This window comes from Myotis daubentonii, chromosome 1, assembly GCF_963259705.1.
Source record: "Myotis daubentonii chromosome 1, mMyoDau2.1, whole genome shotgun sequence".
Taxonomy (NCBI): domain Eukaryota; kingdom Metazoa; phylum Chordata; class Mammalia; order Chiroptera; family Vespertilionidae; genus Myotis; species Myotis daubentonii.
Window position 1 is genome coordinate 125,051,117 of NC_081840.1, and position 25,663 is coordinate 125,076,779.

Consider the following 25,663-nt stretch of genomic DNA (forward strand, 5'->3'; position numbering starts at 1 on the left):
GACGAGATGGCCCTGATAGGCCCTGATTGCCAGCCAGGCCTGGGGACCCCACCCATGCACGAAATTCATTCATGGGGCCTCTAGTATTATATATATTTGATGGGGTGGTGGACACAGAACACCTGAGAACATATTAAACAAACTAATCACATTATCTAAATCTGGGAAAACTCAGCAACCAGCTGCCACATTGTCTTTCCTCTGCACAGACCCCAAGGAAAATATCAAGAACACAACTGCCTCCCTACCTTCAACAGAAATAAAATCCACAATCAAACTCAGCTTTTATGCCAATAGAAAAACCACTACATTAATAAAATATAGGCACACGTTACTAAAACTCTGTGGCAACAAAAACAAGTGGGACATTCTATTTAACCAACAAATAAGTAGAAAATTTAGTTACCCAGAGTTGTAATGTAGCCCGCGAATCACAGAAGGACGCCTCAAGAAGTCAAATTAAAGAGTCACATTTATTGCAATCCGGGACTATGAGGGGGCATTCCCAAATCTCATAGCAATAAGATGGTGGCAAAACCAGACTTATATAGGCAAAAATCACAAAGGTATTGATTACATCCCAGGGTTTGGAATGTGGCACCTGGCTCGCAAAAAAAAGCAGATTACAGAAGCAGAATTAAGCATGTTAATTACAGTTTCGGGTCTCAGGGTCACTAAATTGACAGAAATACATTATCTAGAGCCCTCGGGTCTCCCGACCACTGAGTTGTCAGGACAATTAGAGTAATTGTGCTGTCCTGGTCTCAGGACCACTGAGTCAGCTGGAACGCACCACCTGTGGCCACTAAAACACTTTAGGGTAATTGTGCTGTCCTGTTTCGCAGGTACAGAAGAATGTGCTCTCTAAGACCAGTATGATAACAATCAATGGGATAGTCATTCAATCGATAAGGCATTCAATCGAATGGGATGACTTATGAAATTTAGAAAATCAAAGTAACCTGTCCATTGTTAAACAAAGCAAATAGGTACCATACTTCACCAGAACATATGATTTTGAAAGAGGAATTTTAGGGGTAAAGTAGGACAGGTTTAGGAAATTTTAGAATTTTTGAAATTAGGGGGACCATGGAAGAAACACAGGGCTGCAGAGTAGCAGAAGGTATATTTCCATAGAATAGGGGAGCTGAAAAGCTGCAACAGGTACATTTCCATAGAATGAGGGAGCTGGGAACAGCAAAAGGTCCCACAGACCATGTGGGAGTCTGATCTGTGGGACTTTTTCCCCTCCCCATGTGGGAGTCTGTACTTGTTCTTTAATAAATTTCCACCTTTGCTATACTACCTTCTGTCTGTGGATTCATTCTTTGACTCTGGCGGACAAAGAATCCGAGTTCCAGTCCAAAAATTGCATTTCAATTTCATAAACACTGTAGTAAATCAAGATTTTGACTGAATCTACTTAGTTTGTAGATGTTCGCTATGACAGGTCCAGTGTTTGCCTTGGGAGCTGGTGTGTAGGGACATCGATAGACTCCTTATGACTTTGTGAGTCAATGTCATAATGTTATTGTGTCATTTTTACTTTGGGATTTTTATCTACTACTTCAAGTTAAAGAGGAAAGGCCTGAAATGTGTTTTTAAAATATATCCAGGACAACACTTCTATTTTGGAACTCTTTGTTGGTTAAATAAGAAAAACCTCCAACAGCTGCTAGACAGGAGAAAAATACCAATCATTTCAGAAGCTGAGAAATGTGGGATGAGCTACTACTTCAGATACTGAAAAATAAGCCCATTCAAAACTAGCTAGGGCTATGATGCTCTAAATGAAATGTTAAAACTAGGCTGCATTTCTTGTCATTGGTAAGAATGAATGTATAGGGTGCCTTGAAGGAAGCAATTTTCCTTGAATGTTACTATGGAGTGCCTTCAATTTTGAGAGAAAGATTTCTTCTTGCTTATATGGTATCTACAGTATCATTTTTGTACAATGCCCTCTCAAGTTCCCTTGAATGATTATAAAGTTGTACATCTGCAACCTCGTTTACACAATGTACATGCCAGAGAAATCAGATATAGTGTCAAAATTCATCATGTGCAATCTATAAAGTAGGGGCTGTGCCACCACATCAGCACATGTTACAAGAGGTATTTCCATTTTTTTCATGTCCCTCTGAATTTGTTTGACAGAATTTCAGAAGGGAAAATGTGTTTTCCGGAGGCCAGGTTGTTTTTGCTTCTAGGAGTCAGCGAAGATGCTGAAAGCTTTTCAATTTTTCTTTTCCATTATTTAAACCTCATAGTCTCAGGCACTCTGCCTGCAGCAGCGGTGGGGATACTTTCCTAAACTTTCCTTTGTCTCTAATGTTTCTCAAGGCACTTCTAGGTAGGTTTAGACATTTCAAAGTCACAGTAAGTTTTAAAATATACTCTAAAACAACACCCAAAAGGAAGGGGGAAAATTGTTTTAACCTAGTTCAGTAGCCCCCCAGCCCTAAATATCAACTTTCCTCTATTTTTAAAAATATAATTCTGAAACCCTTCAGCACTCTCAAGATACAAATCTTTTATCTTCCCTTCAAGGAAAGGTTAAAATCACAATGATCATTTGATGACTTTACTTCCTCACTTCCCATTCAGTCCTCAACTCACTGCTGACTTACTCTGTGTTTACAATTCCAAGAAAAGGTTCTTGCCTTTCTGTTGACCAGTGTTGGCCTAATTCGGGGTCATTTTCTAACTTGAAAAACAACAGCATTTGACATTGTTAACTAGTACCTCCTTCTTGAAACTATCCACTCCCTTTTCTCCCCTGGCACCATACCCTCCTGATTTTTCCTTTACTTCTCCCATAATTCTTTTCTGTGCTGCCTATTGACTCCTTTCCTCACCACCTTAATTGTTAGGATTCTCTGGTTGTCCTTTGTTCCTCTCCTCTGATTTGACACACTCCTCCTGAGCAATCCTATTCGCTTTCACGGCTCCAAAAACTTCTACACATTGATGACTAAAATCTATTATCTCCAAACTGCTGGATCTCTCTCTCTCTCTCTCTCTCTCTCTCTCTCTCTCTCTCTCTCTCTCAAATTTCAAGCTTACTTTACCAACTGCTTCATGGCCATCTCTACTAAGATATTCCACAAAATCTCAAACTCAAGATATCCAAAACTGAATCCATCTTTTCCTTCCTAAAAGCTGGCTCTTTTGATTAATGAAACAATAAATCATAAAGTCATAAACCTGAGACTAATGTTTTCCCACTAACTACCACCTACCCATGCACCCTTTCATATGTTTATATTGCCTGTTGTTAGAAGGGTTTAACTCCCTATCAGGAATAATAAAGAAGGGAGGCTATACTATTTGTTATACCAGAAAATAAGTCCAAACCATGAGGTTCATACTAGGTTAAAATCTGGAGGTGACTCTGACACCTAGCAATAAAGAATCTTTATCCATCAAATACTGTGACCTTTAGGTGAGTTAAGTTTGAGATGTCTCCAGAACATAACAAATTTTGCAATTTTGTTGATGTCCCAAATACCTGACTTTTTATAATGCTCATTAACAAAATATATTAGTCAATTAGTGTAAATATATTTTAAGTATCTGTATTATATAAATAGGAGTTGTTATTGGTGAAAGAGGAGTTCATGGACTGCTGCGAGGAAAAGAATTTCCTGAGGCCCCCACAGGAAGGGATTACATGGAAAGCTTTATTGATTATGTAAAATTAAGGGGGTTACCCTCCATGGTCCCATCTCTGTCCGTCTCACCACAGAAGAAGTGCAATTTTGTTTTCAGCAAGGCCAGAATTAAGGCCACTGCCCAGAATTTCTGTTCCATATTAAATTACAGTGTAGCTCCAGCTGATATAGCTCAGTTGGTTGAGTATTGTCCCGTGTACCTCAAGGTCTCCAGTTCAATTCCTGGTCTGGGCACAAGCCCAGGTTGCAGGTTCTATATTTCACTCTCGTGTCTATGTGTTTCTCTCCCTTTCTCTTTTCCCCCTCGAAAAATCAATTGTTTAGCCTGGCTGGTGGGGCTCTGTGGTTGAGCATTGACCTATGAACCAGGAGGTCACCTTTAGATTCTGGGTCAGGGCATATGCCCAGGTTGTGGGCTTGATCTCTGGTAGGGGCATGCAGGAGGCAGCTGATCAGTGATTCTCTCTCATCATAGATGTTCCTATCTCTCTCTTCCTCTCTTTCTTTTCTGAAATCAATAAAAATATATTCAAAAATCAATTTTAAAAATGTTAGGCTATTTCTTTTTTAAAGTTTACCTTTATTTTTGAAAGCATTGCAGATCAAATGTCCCCTTGTTTTTCCCCATTGGCCCCCTCATAATGTTACAGAAGACTGGAGAAAAACCAAGCAATGCCCAGAGAAATGGAGTTACACTGTTTATTACACTGGCAGGCTCAGAGATTTCTCAAATTCTGAGCAAAAACATGAAGGAAGCTTTCCCTATTTATATCTTTTCACCCCTTTGTCTCCCAAATAAGGGTTTTTCCAGTCCCCTTTGCAAGTTCTTAAAGAGCCCCATGTGCTGGGGCCTTGAGACCACAACTAAAGGCCTGGCCTGATGACAGCACTGATAACTCTGCCTGGGGATGGTTTATGGCCTCTCTAAAATGGGAGTAAACAGGTCTTTCAGGACCAGACAATTAAAGGGGCAGTGGCTAGACTATAGGCTAATAAGAATGTGCATTAGGTTAATGGCACAGATTCAGATTGCTAGCCCCTAAAAATATCTCATTTTCCCCCTCACTACTCACTCCCATACCCTCCCCAGTTCTTTACCCCACTATTGTCTGTGTCCATGAGTTATGCTTATATGCATATAAATTTTTTAATTTATCTCTTTCCTCTGAGAATCCTCAGTCTGTCACATGCTTCCATGACTATGGATCTATTTTGTTTGTCACATTATTTTGTTCATTAGATTTCACATATAAGTGAGATCATGTGATACTTGTCTTTCTCTGACTGGCTTATTTCACTTAGCATAATATTCTCCAGATCCCTCCATGCTGTCTCAAAGGGTGAGAGATCCTTTTTTTTTTTTTTTTTTACAGCTGCATAGTATTCCATTGTATAAATGTACCACAACTTTCTTATCCATTCACCTGCTAATGGGCACTTGGGCTGTTTCCAAATTTTAGCTTTTATAAATAGCACTGCTATGAACATAGGGGTGCATATATTCCTCTGATTGGCATTTCAGGCTTCTTAGGATATATACCTAGAGGTGGCAGGTCCATTTTTAATTTTTTTAGGAAATTCCACACTGTTTTCCATAGTGGCTTGATCACTCTGCATTCCCACCAGCAGTGTACTAGGGTTCCTTTTTCTCTACAACCTCGCCAGCACTTGTTTTTTGACTTATTGATGGTAGCCATTCTGGCAGCTACGAAGTGCTATCTCATTGTGGCTTTAAATTGTATCTCTCTGATGATTGGTAATGTTAAGCATTTTTTTTATATGTCTTTTGGCCATTTGTATGTCCTCTTTGGAGAAGTTTCTATTTAGGTCCTTTGCCCATTTTTTATTAGATTATTTGTCTTCCTTCTGTTGAGCTGTATGAGAACATTATATAGTTTGGAAATTAACCCCTTATCAGATGTATCATTGGCAAATATGTTCAATGAAATCCCTATCAAAATACTAATGGCATATTTGGAGAACAAATACTCCAAAAAGTTATATGGAACCAAAAAGACCCTGAATAGCTGCAGCAATCTTGAGAAAGAACAAAGTTGGAGGGATCCAATACAGATATCAAGCTATACTACAAAACCACTGTAATCAAAAGAGCCTGGTACTGGCACAAGAACAGGCATATACCAATCAATGGAACAGAACAGAGAACCCAGAAATCAACGCACGCCATTATGCTCAATAAATATTTAATAAAGGAGGCAGGAGCATACATTGGAGTAAAGACAGTTTCTTCTATAAATGGTGCTAGGAAAACTGGACAGATACATCCAAAAGAAATGCAAATAGACCCCCAACTTATCTCATACACAAGAATGAACTCAAAATGGATAACAGATTTAAATATAAGTTGTGAAACCATAAAAATCCTTGAAGAAAATGTAGGCAGCAAAATATCAGACATTTCATGAAGCAAAATTTTCACTAATACAACACCTAAGGCAAGAGAAACTAAGGAAAAAATAAACAAATGGGACTACATCAAAATCAGAAGCTTCTGCACAGCAAAAGAAACCAGCATCAAAGTGAAAAGGGAGCCCACTGTATGGGAAAACAATTTTTAATAAAAAAATAAAAAATATAGTCCAGTCCAGCTTAGTTTATGGGATCCACATAGCCATGGGCTATCAGTTTCTTTAGGCTACATGGCTATGGAGGAGAACCGATGAGCATACTGGTGAGTGTGGGTCACAGAACAAGAGATAGCAAGAGCAAACAAGAATGAATGAGAACAAGAGCAAAAGAAAGGGAACTCATGGTCCAGCAATTTTAACTCTCCAAGATTTTACATGCTTCTAATGAGGTCCACCCCCGAGCCAATCCCTTGTTTCCCAGGCTAGTCTGACAGGCAAGTACCTCCCCTGTGCCACCCTAGCCTCTATGTGTATGTTCCTACCCTCCTGTTCTCTCCCCAACAACCCAGGAAAGGATGGGGGAAGAGAGGTGTTAATCCCCTTGGAAGAACAATGCCCAGTGAAGCTGTAGCTTCCTGGTGACGCTGCCCAGATGACCATGCTTATAATGTCTGGCTTCCCCTTTGCTCTCTTCCTATTATTAATATTAATAACTAGCTAATTATGATAATAACAGAGTGTCTTTGCTTGATTTCTATGTATATGCTATATTCTCTGAGAACCTGCCATACATTTGGAATATATCACTTAAGAAATAATTTATAGTCAGCCTTGAGGTTATACCTATTCAGTGAAAATTCAAAAAGAAAAAAGACCAAAGGCCAGAATATTAAAAAGAATCTGTGGTGCAAAAGTCAGAATCCATTCTAATTGAACAGAGAGAAACTTAATGCCCATTACAAGCAGGAAGCAGGGAACTGGCTAATGAATGTGGTTGTGCTTGCAGCAGACTTCACACCCTCTAATGAGTAATTATCCCTGACAGCTTGTGCTAGACAAGAGCTCCCTTTGCCTTCCAGTTTAACTCCTCTACAGAAGAGTACATTTGTTTTTCAGCTCTTAACCTTTTAAACCAAATGGATATTAAAACATGTTAATGCTTGCTCTGAAATTAGGCATATTAATGTTTCAACAAAACATCTGAGCATTAGTCATTGTCCTCAAAGATTGTTCCAATTCTTTACTCCTTTTTTTTTTAATATCTATTACTTGCTAATGAGGATGTGAAAGAATTTCCTTCTTTAAAGTGACATTCTAAGATTATACATACCGACCCAGTTAAACAGATGTATAATAACTGCAAACCTCAAATCTTCATTAAGGGAGGAAAAAGGAATAGGATAAGAGGTGTGATTTCATGTTTATAAAAAAATAATATTCAAAGAAATATGTGAAATTTTAGCATCTGTTAAATACATTTGGGAATAGGTGGTTGCCTCTTACATTGTTTTATGTTTTCTGCATGTTTGAAATAGTTCATAACTTACAATTGAAAAAAAAAATGTCTTCAACTAGACAAGCCAAATTGCAATAGTAATGAATTAGAATTTCCCACCCTCTAAATGTCCACTGTTCTTGCTTTGCCAGTCTGATCCCTGATTAAACTTTACCTTTTTTTTTTCTAGTACTGCTTCTCGACTGCCCAGTATTACTGCACAACACCATAAAACTGTCAATTGGTTCCAAATTCACTCCAAACAATCTAAGGTTGACACTCACTGTTACTAATTTATCTCTCCACCTTAATCAACTATTATCATATTGTCCATTTGGACTAGCTCAAACCCTTTCTACTTTGCTCCAACCTCAACACTTACCTCATTTTCTGAAAGATCTCTGCAAAATTTATTGACCTTTCCTAAGCTTCTTACCTTTAAGGGGTTTTTCAAGGTAAGTAGCATCAGTTCATATTTTCTATTAAGGTCAGAGTTTTCCAAGAATTCCAAATGTAGTACTGATAGGGAAATTTTGGTCTGGAACACCCAGTGTTCCCCTGGGCAAGATGGCTTCCTGGATTCTTTGTCCATTGAAGTCGAAGGAACCACAGAGGGAAGATGGTATAGCAACGGTGGAAATTTATTGAAGAACAAATACAGATTCCCACGGGAGGAGGGGGAAAGAGTCCCACCGAGTGAGTTCCATTTTACCTGGTTTTTAAAGGCTGCAGTTTTTGTGCCTCAATATCCCCTGTGATTGGCCCCTATTCCCCTTTGATTTGGTCACTATAGCAACTCCTGAGCTCAAAGGTCAAACCTCACATGGGACATGTGAGGCCCTCCTTCTTTATTTTGTAAATATAGACCTTTGGCTACTCCCAGTTCCCTTATCTTATGGAAATGTAACTCTGCCTTTCCTTGTCTTATGGAAATGTAACTGTTGCCTCTCCCAACTCCCTTGTCTTATTGAAATGTACCCTTTTGCAACTCTGTAGCCCTGTGTTTTTCTCCATGGACCCCTTTAATTTTAAAAATTCCCTAAACCTGCCTTTTTTATCCCTAAAATTCCTATTTCAGTACAGTGGGGCCTTGACTTACGAGTTTAATTCGTTCCGTGTTGGAGCTCGTAACTCAAATTACTCGTATGTCAAATCAAAACTGAACGAGGGAGACACATGATGCTGGGCTGATGTTGTGGCGTTCACTGTGACGTTCGCTGCGCCAACTAGCGGTGGGGTATCTGAAGCTGGCTCATAACCCGAATTTTAGTTCGCAACTCAAAGCAAAAATCGGCTGAGAGATGGCTCGTATCTCGAAAAACTCGTTAGTCGGGACACTCATAAGTTTAGCACAGCATTTGCACATAGCAAAGGTTTATTAGTGCTTACTGGTTGAGTCCTAAACTGAATATGTATTTACTTTACAGTATTGAATAGAAACAAAATGCATGATACTTCCTGTGTTACACCATTTCTAGCAGCAGCACCTCAAAGGAATTCCTTTTCAACCATTTATGTTCCATATTTGTGTCACTGATTGATTTTCTTGTGTTGTAATGTACCCCGCAAATCACAGAAGGACCCCTCAAGAAGTCGAATTAAAGAGTCACGTTTATTGCAATCCGGGACTATGAGGGGTCATTCCCAAATCTCATAGCAATAAGATGGTGGCAAAACCAGACTTATATAGGCAAAAATCACAAAGGTATTGATTACATCCCAGGCTTTGGAATGAGGCACCTGGCTTGCAAAAAAGCAGATTACAGAAGCAGAATTAAGCATGTTAATTACAGTTTCGGGTCTTGGGGTCACTGAATTGACAGAAATACATTACCTTGAGCCCTTGGGTAACCTGGGTTAAACTTAGGCATGTTATCTAAATTACAGTTTTGGGTCTCCGGATCACTGAGTTGATAGAAACACATTGTCTAGAGCCCTTAGGTCTCCCTACCACTGAGTTGTCAGGACAATTTAGAGTAATTGTGCTGTCCTGGTCTCGGGACCGCTGAGTCAGCTGGAACGCACCACCTGTGGCCACTAAAACAATTTAGGGTAATTGTGCTGTCCTGTTTCCAGGTACAGTAGAATGTGCTCTCTAAGACCAGTATGATAACAATCAATGGGATAGTCATTCAATCGATAAGGCATTCAATCGAATGGGATGATTTATACAATTTAGAAAATCAAAGTAACCTCTCCATTGTTAAACAAAGCAAATAGGTACCATACTTTACTTGGAGAGGGTCCTATATTTCTCCTGCTTTTGTATCACTATAAGATACAGTTCCATATCTTTCACCCTTCACTTCACTTTCCTTTCTTCCCTTTTGTTTCCTTTATTTCTAACCCATTGTCTCAGTTTTCTATTGCTGCATAATGAATTACATTAACTCAGATTAAAACCGTATGTGTTTACCATATAATAGTTTCAATCGGCCAGGAATTGGGGCATGGCTTAGCTAGGCCTTCTGCCCAGGGTTTCACAAGGCTGTAACCAAGGTGTTGGCTGAGTTGTATTCTCTTTTGGAGACTCAACTGGGGAAGAATCTGCTTCCAAGCTCATTGAAGTTGGCAGGATTCATTTCCTGGAGGATGCACTACTGAGGACCTGGGCTTCTTACTGACTGTTGGCTGGATGCCTCCCACAGTTCCTTGCCACATGGCTTCCTCAACATGGCTGCTTGCTTTATCAAGAGAGCAAGGAGAATCTCTCATTCCAGTCTGCTAAGATGGGGACTTGTGTGATATAATGTAAACATCAGAGTGATATCTCATTACTTTTGCCATGTTCTGTTTAATAAAAGCAAGTCACAGGTCTCTATTGCACTGAAAAGAAAAGAATTATGAAAAGGTACAAACTAGCCCAGGCTGGTTTCTCAGTGGTTAGAACTTGGCCCTGAGGACCAAAGGGTTGTAGGTTTGATTTCTGGTCCAGGGCACATACCTCGGTTGTGGGTTTGCTCCCCAGCCCCAGTCGGGACACATGGAGGAGACAACTAATCAATGTATTGCTATCATGTTCATGTTTCTCTCTCTCTCTCTCTCTCTCTCTCTCTCTCTCTCTCTCTCCCCCCCCTTCCTTCCACTCTCTTAGGATCAATGGAAAAAATATCCTTGGGTGAGGATTAAAAAAAAAGGGGGGGGGTGAACACTAGGAAATGAGCAATCTTTGGGGGAAGGGACACATGGGACATATATAACCTTAATCTTGTTAATTCTGTGAGCAAAATATAAAAATGTACTCTGCATGTATTGTCTCATTTAATCCCAACAACAATGTAGATGTAGACTCCATTTCAGAGATGAGAAAATTAAAGCATATACACATGTCAAATGATTTGTCCAATACCACCCATCAAGTAACAGATGGTGCTAAAATTAAACTCCAGCCTGTTTCATTGCAAAGTCTTGCCATTAACCATTACCACAGTGAGGAGAATGTGACTCAGAGAGTGCCGCATGAGAAAGCTGAGGACAGAAATGAATGGAATAACACAGAGGCAGACACAGGGCAACGCCAATGAACCACTTCAGGGGTAAGAAGAAAGCATGTAGCAACATTTTGCAGAACAAAATGAATTAAACATTTCCACAGTATCACTGTGAGAAAATCACTCTCAAACTGATCTTTAAGCAAATAAGTTATACCCCTGGGCAGAATACAGTGGCCAAAAATAGCATGTAACACAGAAGGAAAGGGTCAGCTAAACTTGGTCAACATAAGAAAATTCAAACCAGACTAGAAAAAAAACTGTTTCTCTGGCTAAGAAACTGTCAATGTACATCAAGTGCCACTGTCCAGTTTCATACTTTGTGGTATTGAACTATATGAACTAAAGTAGTCCCTTCCAGACTGGGGATTAGATATTGCCCGCAAATTCTTTGTTGCTTAATAAAGTTCTAAATTAGAGAACTCTTCATACTGCTAGAGACTGTTGTAATGTACCCCGCGAATCACAGAAGGATGCCTCAAGAAGTCGAATTAAAGAGTCACATTTATTGCAATCCGGGACTATGAGGGGTCATTCCCAAATCTCATAGTACCTATTTGGTCACAGTTCCAGGGTTATATAGGCAAAAAATCACAAAGGTATTGATTACATCTCAGGGTTTGGAATGAGGAACCTGGTTCACACACAAAAAATCAGTTTACAGAAGCAGAAGTTAAGCATGTTAATTATAGTTCTGGGTCTCCGTATCACTGAGTTGACAGAAACACATCATCTGGGACCGCTGGGTTGACAGGAACACATTATCTATAGCCCTGGGGTCTTGATACCACTGAGTTGGCAGGATTTCATTATATAGAGCCCCCGGGTCTCGAACCACTGAGTCCACTGAAACACATTATCTGGAACCCTCGGATCTTGGGATAATTGTGCTGTTCTGGTTCCCAGGTACAGAGGAATGTGCTCTCTAAAACCAAAAAGATAACAATCAATGGGATAGTCACTCAGTAGAATGGGATGATTTATACAATTCAGAAAATCAAAGTAACTTTTCTATTGTTAAGCCAAACAACAGGGTTAGAGTTAAACTACAGTTTCAATCTGAAATGATTGCTACCATACTTCAAGACAACCGGATTGATAGAGCCTCAAAGTTCTGACATGCTAGCAATCAGAGTGGGCAAAACCTTTCATTCAAGTCTATCTTCACAAGGTAGATTCCTGACCAGATGAGTATACTTTATAAGATGTGATAGGATCTAAGAATGAGCCAAAGTCAGCTACCAGTAATTCACTGGAACAATAAGCCTAAGTGCAGAGGATCCAGGGATATAGCACAGAGCAAAGCTAAAGATCAGGAGCCAGAGAGAGCGATAACTAAGGGGAGCAAGGAGGTGGACTCAGACTCAAGAATGAATCAAGTATGAAGTTTGCCTGCTTGCCTTTGCTCCAGAGCTAGTTTTACCAGGTTAAGCAAGTCCTTGATCAGATAAAGCCTGCCCAGCAAGGCATCCGCACACAGCAGTTTTGCTCCAGTCCCCTCAATAAATTAGAATCTCTAGAAATACCTTTCTTAGCTACCTCACCACTACTGCGGAATTCACATCCCTCAAGAGCTTTGAGCCTTCTCACTGTATCCAGTTTACAACCATGTTTTTCCTCTCACAAAAGACAAACATTGCTGAGGTATTTAAGTACTTCCAGTGGCATTGGATCCATCATCAAAAGGATGCTTTCCAGAGTGTCAAGCACTTATTGATTTCTGGGCTTGTGTAGTGTATGAAAAACTACACTTCTTCCACAGACACTTTGCACTATTGTGTTGGAATGGTTCTCGGCTGTTTAATGACAGGTGCGCAGTTGCATGTAACTGGTCAGGATTTCAGACTTGCACCCTGGATGTGAATGGTAAGTAGAAAACATGTCTCAGGAATATGGTGTCAGAAGTCGCATAATGCCTTTAAGGTATCCTAACTAGAACCATGACAGCCAAAACCATATCATATTCCAGTAGAATCTTTATGAGCTTCATTTTTGTTCTCTCCCTGCTTCTCTCTGGGATTACTTGCTGCTCATTTGGTCCCCAACCTGGTTTTAGCCCCCAAGCAGAACTTTAGATCTGTCCTCACCTATTTTATTTTACATTCCTAACTCAGCTGTTCCTCTTATAACTTAGACACAACTCTGTCCCAGACTCTGCCCTACTTAAACTCCTCAAGTCAAATGTCACTGATTATATCTTTATGCCAAATACAATTTAAAATTTTCTGTACTTCTTCATATACCTGTTTTCAGGTCTGACACTAATGGCATTTCCTCCTTCTTCAGATTCTTTCTCTGTTTCCATTACATTGCTCCCCTCTGGTTTTTCTTCTACCCCTTATTTCTCCTTTTTATCTCTCTCCTCTGTCTCTTCCTCTGATTATCAATTAAATGTCTTCCCAAGAGTTCTAACCTCAGTCCTGAACCCATCACCCTTGGGTTTCAGCATTCATGCCTGATATCTTGCTCAAAACATTCAGCTGAGTTGCCTAATGGATATTTCTTCTTGAATAACCAATGAGAAATTCAACTCCCACCTGCCAAAATCTGAAATTTCTATTTCCTGAAAGCAGATCTCATTTCTATATCCTCAGTAAATGATCCCATTAAAGACTCAAATAATCAAACTGAATATTTGAGAGTTTATCCCTGTCATTTACTTTATCAAATTAGGCTCCAAGTCCAAAACTATCTTAAGTAGTGTTTTGATGATTCTTGAATCTATCCTTTCCTCTTAATTTCTTAGCTATCTTAAGTTCTCATCCACTTTTCCCCCAAATTTCAGCAGTAATCTCTAGCAGATTCCCTGCCTCCAATCTTGCCTTCCTCAAATCCATTTTCTATTCATGCATCAAGTTAATGTCTTGAATAAAATCCAACAATGGCTCTCTATACCTTTCAAGAAGTGGTTGAAAGTTCTTATTTAAACCTAAGACTCATAATTATCTATCTCCTACCTACTTCTCTAACTCCATCTTCTAGAATTTCCCAAATAGGTCCCCTTTTTCAACTATGCAGACTATTTCTAAATTTTGGTATGTATCTTTAAGCTTCTGACTAGAATGGATTTCCCCATCCCCCAACTCCCTTTTTTTGTCTAGGTACTTCCTACTTCCCTTCAAAACTCTGCTAAGATGTCACCAGTTCCAGGAAACCATTCCTAACTTACCCCTCCACATCCAGGTCGGACTTACTCCCCTTTTCTGTGCTCCTCTATCAGAGCATTTATGATTCCACACTACTAGATTCTTAAAAACAACAACTTATTCATCAACCCATTCCTAGCAGTCAACATAATACCTGGTATGAAACAGGCATTTATTAAATATATTTTTTTAAACAAAGGGAAGGAGGAGGGGCGGGGGGGGTTGATGTATTTGAAAAATCTATCTTAGAAACTGAATCTCAGTGTGATTAATGGAAGACAAATGTAGCTGGAGAGTTGATGGCCTAACAACTATACGACCTAAATTAATCAAATTCTAGAGCTACTGGACATCAATTAATAAAATGAAATGTACCCTGCAGAAGATCAATCTGCCTCTTCCAATCACCAGTTGATAAAAGTGGCTCCAAGACAGCACAAATCCTGTTCTTACCACATCTTCTTATAGGAGATCCTTAATGATAAAAATTAAGCAATTAAAGGAGCCTGAGAAAGGGTCTTAGAGTTTAAATAAAAGAAGCACTGAACTGGAACTTCCTGGGGTCATTTCATCCAAGTCAATTCTGATGTAAAGCTTTCTCATTCTTTACTAATACCAAAGATGACCGCTCTGAATTCATTGTAGTAATTATTATGTGTTATCTGTGCAGGAATATTTGTATGGGTATATATGTTTCTGTGTCTGTTTATTATTAGAATGTACCTATTAATGATAGAGTCATTCAAGACCTATGCTTAATAGATGTATTGAAAATTAAATAATGTTCTCTTTTTTCGCTTTGTTCTAAATGTTCCTCACTAAGGCTTTGCACATACAGATAAAATATCAGCTTTTTTATTTCATTTTCAATTTCCAACCTAATAGATTGCCTGGAATTGCTTGCCATTAGCTCAGCACATCCAAATATGAACTCACTTTCCCCCTTTTCTTTAAATAGCCTTCACCAACTGTTTCCTCTAGATCAATTATGTTATCTTTCTTATACTCTTCCTGCCTTCAAACTCTAAAAGTATCTTTAAGCTCTCCTTTTCCAACACTATAATATATATAAACATATTCAATCAATTTCCCAGCCCTACCAAATACAATTCTAAAATTCATCTTAAATTTGTCTCTAATTTTTATTCCCATTGATGCCATCATAGTTCAGGTCCTTGTTTCTAACCTATACAGTTTTTTTCTAATCTACACAATACCATTTTCTAATCTACACTATTGCAACAACCTTCAGTCCTTCTCCACTTCATTCAATGCTACATTGCTGCCAAAATAATCCTCTTTAATCTATACCTACAAAGCACTATTCTGATTGTGTCACTCCAGGAATAACAAATGAAGATAGGATGTCACATTTCAAAATATTTTTGAAATTCACAATTGCTTACTTAATAAAACTTGAGCTGCTTGTCATAGCATTCAGAGAACTTCAGAATCATAAAACTGTTAAAAAAGGGACTTGTACAAGGCCCCCCCAAGTTCTATTCCAAAGTATCCTTTCCTATCTTATCTTTTTCCACCTTTAATATGGTCTATACTCCAAAAAGATTAAACTGATTATCATTTGACATTTATGTGTCCATGACCATTCTCAAACTGTTTCTTCTTCCTGGAATTCCTTCCCCTGAAATCTGTCTGTCAAAATGTATTTGTCTTTCTAAGTCCCAGGTCAAATGTCCCCTCTTTCATTAATGCCATCCTGACCCTTGCAAATTAAAAATATCTCTCCTCTAAACTTTTACAACTCTGCTTGAATATTCCGTAAGGTTAGAACAGTCTACTGCACCTTATAAATACCATGAATATTTCCCAACAATCACTTGGCTATGCACTTGCAAAGAATAAGGACCTCAGCTTATTTATTTGTATCCCTCTGAATATCTCCTACCCTTTAGGAAAAAAGGCATTACCATTTGTAAAGTTGTTATTTTCTATGTTCTAAAAAACAAGAAAGCATTTATAGAAGTAAAAATTAGAATATTTTAAATTAGGTTTCACATTTTAATTACCAACTACTAGCCTTTTGAGGGGAAAGAATAGTTTTGAACCCTAGATCTATATCAAGTAGTAAAAATGTCAGATTATTAAATAAGTTTATTCAATAAATATTTCTAAAGCATCTACCATGTGCAAGAGGCACTATGCCAGGTGTTTAGGAAATGCAAATATACAATTTTATTCTTTAAGAAGAACATAAGCTAATGAGATAAAACAAATTTTGATATAACTATAATACCACTGTAAGCGCCATATGAGGAAAAACTGCTCTGGGATTTAACTAAGTGTGAAACTCAGGGGAAAATCTCTGTAGAGGAGTAAGAAGTATATGGACTTGGAAGTTATTCAAGCTGGTTTGGATTCTGGCTGAATTCTTATAAGTCAAGGGTGGAGAACCTTTTTTCTGCCAAGAGGCCATTTGGATATTTCTAACATTCTTGGCCATACAAAATTATCATATTAAAAATTAGCCTACTATATTTGGTCAAACATTGAATTAACTCACCCCTAATGGCTTGGCAGGACCAGACCAAAGGATGTCAAGGGCTGGATGTTTCCCACCCCTGTTATAAGCGGGGCAGCCATGGGCAAAACATTTAATTACTCTAGGTTTCAGATTTCTCTTCTGTAAAATGGGAATAATACCTACTTTTGGCTAACATTCCTAAGCATTGTAAGTGCTCAAAAAATAATACTGTCACTCATGTCCTACTGGTCTAAAAAGAGACCAAAGATATCAACCACAGCTCTGAGCTAACTTTAATTCAAAGTGTCAACCTTGGAATGATTTGAATCCTCTCACCACACTTTAAAATGATATCCCTAGGAAAAGGTAAAACTAAAGCAGCAGTAATCAAAAGCCACAGTTCTGGAGTTATAGCATAGCCAGGGCTGAATCACTGAAAAGATTGCAAATCTCTTTGTAGATAATGATTTCAGCGTGGGGTAGTAGAATCAAGTGCCATTAATCTAGTATATCAGAGTCAGTTCTATTTGGTTTCTCATGATTAATAAGTAAGGTCATATCTCACAATTACAAATATGTTTCAGCCTTGAAATGTTCCCAATACTTTTACCATCTTTCTCAAATGATGTTTTACTGACAGAATATAGTTTCTTATTCCTGTTATGTTGGCAATGAGCAATATGGGTTTAAAGCATCCAATGAAAGCACCAACATGGATGTTTTATAAGACTTCAACATGCCATCATTAGTTCAACCAAGCCCGTTTTTAATAAGAAGTATAAGTCTTCCTGCTCCAGCTTCCCAGCTCCTCTGAACTCCTCTTCTAAGCAGCACCAACTTCTCCAAGTGGAGGAGAACCAGGCATTCCCCCGACTGCTAGCATCGCAAACCCAAGGCAACGCCAAATTCAATTACAGACTTAACTACCTTGTCCAAGTCTGTTGTTTCCATCAATCCCATGGCCTCAAGATCTACGGCAACCCTAAGCCAGGCTGGGTTCTGACTGAGAATCAAGGAACTCTCAAAATTCGCTGTTCCTTTGAAAGGAGACAGGAAATCTGGGTTCTAAATCTTAATCTGCTCTCAACTGCCTGATTTCCCACTGTCAAAGGTACCAACTGAAATTGATGCAGTACTCATTTATCAAACTCCTGCGTATGCCAGGAACTTGGCTAAGTATTGAGCATAAGAACAAATAGTGCAAGTATGGTTTAAACTGCTTATAAAACTGAAATGCTTGTAAAATGGAAGTAGGCAAGTTATGCTACAGGCATGTATTTTTTTAAGTAAAATAAAATAAGACTTTATACCAAGGTGAAGAGGAGCATCAGAGAAGTTGTCAAGGAAAAGAACTCTGAGAAAGACGGCACATGCTCTCCAGCCCCAAGTGTCCAGACTGAGAAGCCAGGTCACCCACTTGAGCTCATCACCATCCTTTATTATCTGGGCAGCTCTCTCTGCACATAACATAACAATGTGGTCCCTGCCCTCAAGGCTAACAATTCAGGCTGGAGAGACAGCTTGTTCTGACACAATCCTAAATAAGCTTCAAATGTACAAGAGAGAAGCCAGATCAGATCTAAGGACCCAGCATCGGAAACACAGTAAATCTATGATGACTAACTGACCTAACTTATGACCTATAAAAATCATTTTTCTTCCAAAGACAACTAATGTACTCATAGTTACCACTATGCCAAAACAAGCAGTTTGAAAAATCAATTTAGCCCAAACTGATATATGATCCAAATATAATATGGTTTTAAATAACTTTAGAAATATTTCTAGTCTAAGAGAATTTGCATATTTTTTAATATATTTTATTGATTTTTTACAGAGAGGAAGGGAGAGGAATAGAGAGTTAGAAACATCGATGAGAGAGAAACATCGATCAGCTGCCCCCTGCACACTCCCCACTGAGGATGTGCCCACAACCAAGGTACATGCCCTTGACAGGAATCGAACCCAGGACCCTTGATTCCGCAGGCCGACGCTCTATCCGCTGAGCCAAACTGGTCAGGGCAGAATTTGCATATTTTTATGAGACTTGAACAGCACCTTAAAAATGCTTCATTAAGCCAAGTGGTTGTGTGGCTCAGTGGTCATGGTTCAATTTCCTGTCAAGACACATGCTCAGCTTGTGGGCTCCGTCCCCAGTAGGGAGCATGCAGGAGGCAGCTGATCAATGATTCTCTCTCATCATTGCTGTTTCTACCTTTCTCTTTCTCTCTTTTCCTCTCTGAAATCAATACAAAAATATTCTTTAAAATACTTCATTAATTCAACAAATAACTATTGAATTCCTGGCACATGCACAACAAACTGCAAGATATCAGCAGGCATAAATAAGAAAACTTTGCCCCTGAGGCATTTACTACCAAAAATAAAATTTACAAAGTTAGAACCTGATATTTATTACTTGTTTCTGATTGCATATATTTATCCTAATTGCATAATAAGATGCAATCATCCTTAAAACAAAATGGAGAGTGAATCTAATTTTAAGAAAACTCTTGTGATACGTTATGCTAAGTGAAAGAAGCCACATGCTATCTAGACTACATGCTATTGTGTAATTCATGTTGTGAAATGTCCAAAGAAGGGCAATGGAAGTGTTCTAAAACTAGATTGTAGTGATAGTTGCAGAACTCTGTAAAGTTTGCTGAAAACTATTGACTTTTAAGGTACAATGGGTGAATTTTATGGTATGTAAATTACACCTCAATAAAATTGTTTTTCAAAAAAGAAAAAGGAAAGAAAGCTCTCGTGGCACAAAAGAAAGAAAAAAAGTCTTTATGTGGGCCAAATGACAGAAGCCAAAAATTCAATGTAAACTATCAATACCAAAAAAGCTTATGTCTAAAGGTAAAAAGAGCCCTGGCCAGTGTAGTCTGGTTGCTCGGTTGCTGTTCCTTGTATCAAAGGTTGCCAGTTCAAATCCCAATCAGATTGTGGGCTCCATTCCCAGCAGTGGATGGATGGTTCTCATTCATTCTCTCTCTCTCTCTCTCTCTCCCTCCCTCCCTCTCCTTTCCTCTCTCTAAAAAATTAATTTAAAAAATTTAAATAACAGTAAAAAGAAGTGGTAATCACACACTGTATAGTAAAAAATCTTAGTGTGTGAAGTATTCTAAAACTTTAGGTGTGGAAGAAACTTGAAGGAATCTATACATAAAAAGAGGTAATATGCTAATTTGCCCATGAAGGTGTCTCCGTAACGACCCATTTGCATATTGATGCACACAGCAGGGGGCGGGCAGCCAGAGCCAAGTTCCCAGGGGTGTGAGGAGACTGCCTGATGGAAGCCCAGACTGCAAAGAAGGAACAGGAAGTGGCCATGGGGAGCTCTTCCAATCCCCCTGCCTGGATACCCTACCTCAGCCCCCGCACCCCCGGCGGGACGGGGAGGCTGACTGGATGGGGAGAAGACCCAGCCTTGGGGGTAGCTGCAGCCCGCACCTCCAACTCCCAATCTCTTCCCCCGCCACCTGCGCCAGGGGCGCCCACAACAATAGCACATTGGCAACCACCCATCAGTGCCCCCGGGGCCCATGATCCGCCACTGCCAGACCCCCTCCATTGGGGCCGGCACGCCTATCCTCCCTACAACTCCAGACCCAGGTGGAGGCAGGCCTGAGTGGCCCTCTGGGGTCAGACCCTTCCCCCGTCCCCCCCCCACACCCCCCTGCCAGAGTAGCAATGCCATCTCCACAGAGGAAACACACTGAACCTCGCTGGGGGTGTGGCTAAACCTGCCCTCCTAGCCTGCCTGGCTCTGCCCTGGCCCGGCCCCCACCCCGCTCCAGGAGATTGGAGCCCCCTCCTGAGCAGGTACAGCTGTGAAACAGCCACGTACAATTTAAAGAATGGCGCCAAGCGGGAAGCTTTGACAGTTACTTCCCCTTCGGCCTCACTGCCCCCCTAGTGCCCCCCTAATGCCCCGCCCCCCACCAGCACCTCCAGGGATGACCACCACTACAAGGCTGCTGGCCAGAGCCCGCCCCTCTGAGTCCTGTGGAACCCTCTGCAAAGCTTCCATAGCTACAGTCCCGGGAAACAATCATGCCTCCTCCCCTAATCAGTACCTGCTACCTGCTAGGGTACCTGTGGGCTTAAAGATAATAATTCCTTTCAGTTTAGACATCACTTACTTGATGAAACATTTCTAGGTTTATTAGCTCAGAACCTCCTCATGACAACCTAGTGAGGTAGGCGGAGAAGAGATTACAGTTCCCATGGTATATGCGTATGTACTCAGAAATGAAGCTCAGAGAGGAAAAGTGTCAAGCGCAGTGGTTCCCAAGGTGCAGCACACGCCCCACAAGAGGGGCAATTTGATTTTAAGTGGGGGCAATTCGAGAATGAGTTAACTGACTTTTTGCATTTCTTATCGTTCTAGGGGGCCTGGTCTACCGCGTATCCTACATAATAAAAGACTAATATGCAAATGACCGAATGGTGGAATGACTGGTCACTATGATGTGTGCTGACCACTAGGGGGCAGACACTCAACGCAGGAGCTGCCCCCCTGGTGGTCAGTGCACTCCCACAGGGTGAGTGCCTCTCAGCCAGAAGCTGGGCTCACGGCTGGCGAGCACAGCGGCAGTGGTGGAAGCCTCTCCCACCTCCATGGCAATGCTAAGGATGTCCGACTGACAGCTTAGGCCCACTAAGCTGTCAGTTGTACATCCCCCCAGGGCTCCCGGACTGCTAGAGGGCACAGGCCAGGCTGAGAGACCCCCCCAAATGCACGAATTTTGTGCACCAGGCCTCTAGTACCTAATAAAACTCCATGATTTTATGGATTTAAACAATAATAATTTTTAAAACCACCAGATACCTTGCTAATTAGTGTCAAAGCAGACTCTGCTCCTTTGTCACACACCTAAGTATTTGCTTTCTACACCATATATGACAAAAATACTCTCATACTTGAAAAGCCTCAAAGTATTGTATCTTTTCTTTATACTGTTTGAACCCCCTTAACTCTAAGTACAGAGAACACATGAGAAGACAAAGGGACTTTGATTGTTCTGGCCAGTGAGATACCATGTCCATTGCCATATGAGTAATAGCTACTTCTCTAAACTGCATTAACAAGGATGGGGAATGGGAAAAGTGATCATGGTGCAAGTTCCAGTCCTGATTCAGTGAAACACACACACATCAAATTCCCATTGCCCTAAGGGTAGACATAGTGGGACCCTTAGTTTAATGGTCCCATGAATTAAAGTGCTAATCTAAGGGTCTCCCAAACTATGGTCATTTTCTCATGCATTTGAACTGAGTCCTCTAGCAATGCTAGCCATCCACAGTAAATGCGGGAGGCCAGTCTGCATGCTGCAGCTCAATGACTATTGCTTCCGTGCCATTTCCAGAACCCTCTGGCCCTGCACCTGCGCAGCTGTCTGTTTAGCAAACTCATTTACAAGGCAGATGACTTTTCCAGTTCTTTTAACCATGTAGCAGAAGTCCTCTGATTATCCAACGTTGCTAGATCAGAGGGCATCATGCTGCTGCCTTGCAACACTGAGATGGTCCTTTTCTTACAGATAGCACTGGTTTGAAAGAGGAAGATTTCTGCCTTCCTTTGACTCTCTTATTTCAGCCTCTTCTTCTTGCTCCACCCCAACAACATATCTCATCAGCCCAGATCACTGTTCTGAAAATAACCAGTCTTTCCCCTTCATTGTTTCCAGTTTCCTCCCCAAGTCTATTCATCTTCAGTCTTGTGCTGATCTTCAATTTTAATAAGATATCTATTCACACTTGGAATTATGGAGTATAGGTACATAGCTAAATAAATACAAATATTCTCTATACTCTTACATAGTTAACGTTCTTTGTGGAATTAGATTTCAAAAAGTAAGTCTTATTCCCACTCACCAAAAACTGCCATTATATTATAGGATTTTATATGTAGTAAGCAGTTATATTTTAATTTCATAATTTCATGATATTCAATGAGGTGATCAAAATTACCCCAAAGTGCTATGAAAAAAAACAAAAGGAATCATTGATTGAGATCTTTAGGTAAAGGCAGGTAATGGTATGGATTATTCCTGACATTTATTACATATATAAACTGAATGATGTGAATAAGAAACTTGAAACAGAGAGACAATGCTAGAACTGACTCCCAGTTTTTTTATTTTTCAATGTAGAGTTTATAATGTTGACAGTGTCCATTCATTTTCCAACCTGAGGTTAAATTACAAAAAAAAAAAAAAGGCGTTAATCCAAAGTATGGATTCATACTGGGATTATTGTATCATCATTACAAGTTGCTCAAAGGTGCTTCCTGGTCCACAAGCCCCATTAACAACTTCTCAGGCTCTGAAAGCCTGGCATGACCCCGTGGAGGTCATTTTTTCTATCCCACTCACTTCTGGCAATTTAGAATAGCCACATCAAACCTTCTCAGAGACTGCGGCATAAGTGCAAAGAGTGTGGACTCTGCCCTGAAGACTCAGGTCGTAGCCCCAACTCTGTCACTGCTTTGTTGTGAGACCTTGGGCCACAGGTGGGACTAACTACAGGACTCTCTGTGCCTTACTTTTCCCATCTCCCAACTACAGATAATAAGAGTGCCCACATAGATTGTTGTAAAAAATACATATGTTGCCATATGTAGATAAGTTAAGTCAATTTTTAGCACATTATAAATGCTCAGTAAATTTGTTGGAATGATGAATATTGTGGCAGGGAGTGATTTGGGGGAATATTCTCATATGTCAGCAGTCCCCCATCTAACAAACACTTGATACTTGATAATGACTTCACCACCAGTTGAGAATTGTTACAAAAATATTAAGAGGATAGATTATTGTTCAGAAAGTTATTCATACTAGTGAGAATGAATTACAGACAACAATGTACACATATATTAATATACATGATCATTTCTTGTCTGAATTCTAAGATGATAGCAGAAAGCAAATTAGCTAGAACTGTGAAGGAATTGGGAGACAGAGATAATAACCACAGGTAAACCATCTGCAGCTCTTTGAAGCACAGGGACCCAGAGGAAGAGGAGTGGGGATGCCACAAGACGACCAGTGAGCCCACACACCTCGCTGGAGTATCGGATAGCTGAGATCCATACTCTGAAGTTATGACTGTGTCATAAACCTATCTTTTACATATAAAAGCTGTAAGTCAGTCCTACCAAGACAGTTTAGTCCACTTTCTACCTTGGAGCTTCATGAGGCGCACCTGCTCCATCCCAGGTTGCTGCACACACTTACCAGACTATCAGTGGAGAGCAGGTTAACTCTGAAATTCCACCATAGCCTCCATCATTTGAGTGTCTAGGTCTAAGGATGAAAGGTGAGTAGAATAGTAAAACTGGTGAATTAACTTTACTAGCCTTGTTGGTAAAAGAGTGAGATAGTCAGGGAGTTACTATTAAGAGAAGAAGGCTTTGAAATTCAAACCTAACAAATTTTACAATTTTTAAAGTGCCAGGCAAAGAATTACTTTATCCAATTAGTACATTAGTTTAGCATTGCTTCTGAGTATGGACTTGGAGACCACAAATCCTACCCTTTTATGTTCAGAACAACAGAAAGCTTTGAACTCAAAAGACCATTGAGAAACATTTGCTATTAGTGATGATGATATATATGCATGCATAATTTATGGTACACTTTACATATATATTAGTTTTGAGTATTTTAAATGTATCAACTCTAATTTTCACAATAACTATGAAAAACGTTTTCTCCCTTTATAAGGAAACTGCATTTGTGAGAGACTAACATTTTTTGACCAGTGTTACACAGATTAAAAGCAGTAAGACCAAGTTTCAAACCAAAGAGCTATATTGAAGATGCAATGTGTTCAAAACATAATATTCTGTGATATGCCACAGAAATAATGTATCTCCAAGCACCTAAGTCCTTACCAGTGAATAAAGTACCCAATTTCTAAATTCCTCTTCAGAACACTTGCTGAATTAAATAATACATGAACCAGGTACTGAGAACCATTCCAATTCATTGGTAATGAAAATTATTTATTCCAGGTAGCCAATCAATGATTCGCTCTCATCCTTGATGTTTCTATCACTATCTCTATCTCTCTTCCTCCCTTTCTAAAATCAATAAAAACATATTTTTTAAAAAGATTAGATTTTGTAAAAAAAAAAAAAAAGAAATTTTTATAAGTTATAATTGTATTATTACAATTTCTTGCTGTATTTCTGTCATGTTAAAACCAAGGCTGCATCATTGTTTCTCCTGAAATAATGGAACCCCATTGAAACTGAAAAATGATCCACAGTCTTACAAAAAATGTATGTGTGTGTGTCACATATTTCATTTGTGTACTATGAAGTTTAAAGTTTGTGATGGAAAGAAGGGTGTTGATTTTTTAAAAATACAGACAGTAGAATCAATAAGATCTGGTAACTGATTAAATGGGAAAGATGAGAAATTGAGGGTGTACATCCTAGACATTAGATTGAAGAGAAAACACTGTAATTGGAAATGAGTTGAATTGGAGAAAATATGAGATGGGGAAAAATATTAGTATTTTGAAAGTTGATGTGGAATATTTTCCCCCAGATATTTTCTACATAAAACTAGCTGGATATAGTGACATGATAAAAATTCTCTTAAATCATCATCACAGACAAGATTTGATGCTATGTATTTGAGTACTTACATGAAGGAAGCAAATACTGTGACTGGTAATTTTTAAAATATTTTTATTGATTTTTAGAGAGAGAGAAAGGAGGAGAGATAAAAAAAAAAAAACATCGATGTAAGAGCAAAACATCAAATGTCTGTCTCCTGCACAACCCTTACCAGGGATCTAGCCCAAAACCTGGGCATGCCTTGACCAGGAATCAAACCAGCAACCTTTCAGTGCACAGGACGACACACAACCAACTGAGCCACACCGGCCAGAGCATGAATGGTAATTTAAAATAAGATCAGGTCAAGCTTATCTTCAAGGTGGATAGCACCTCCTTTTAATAGGAACCCATTTTGAATCAGATCATAA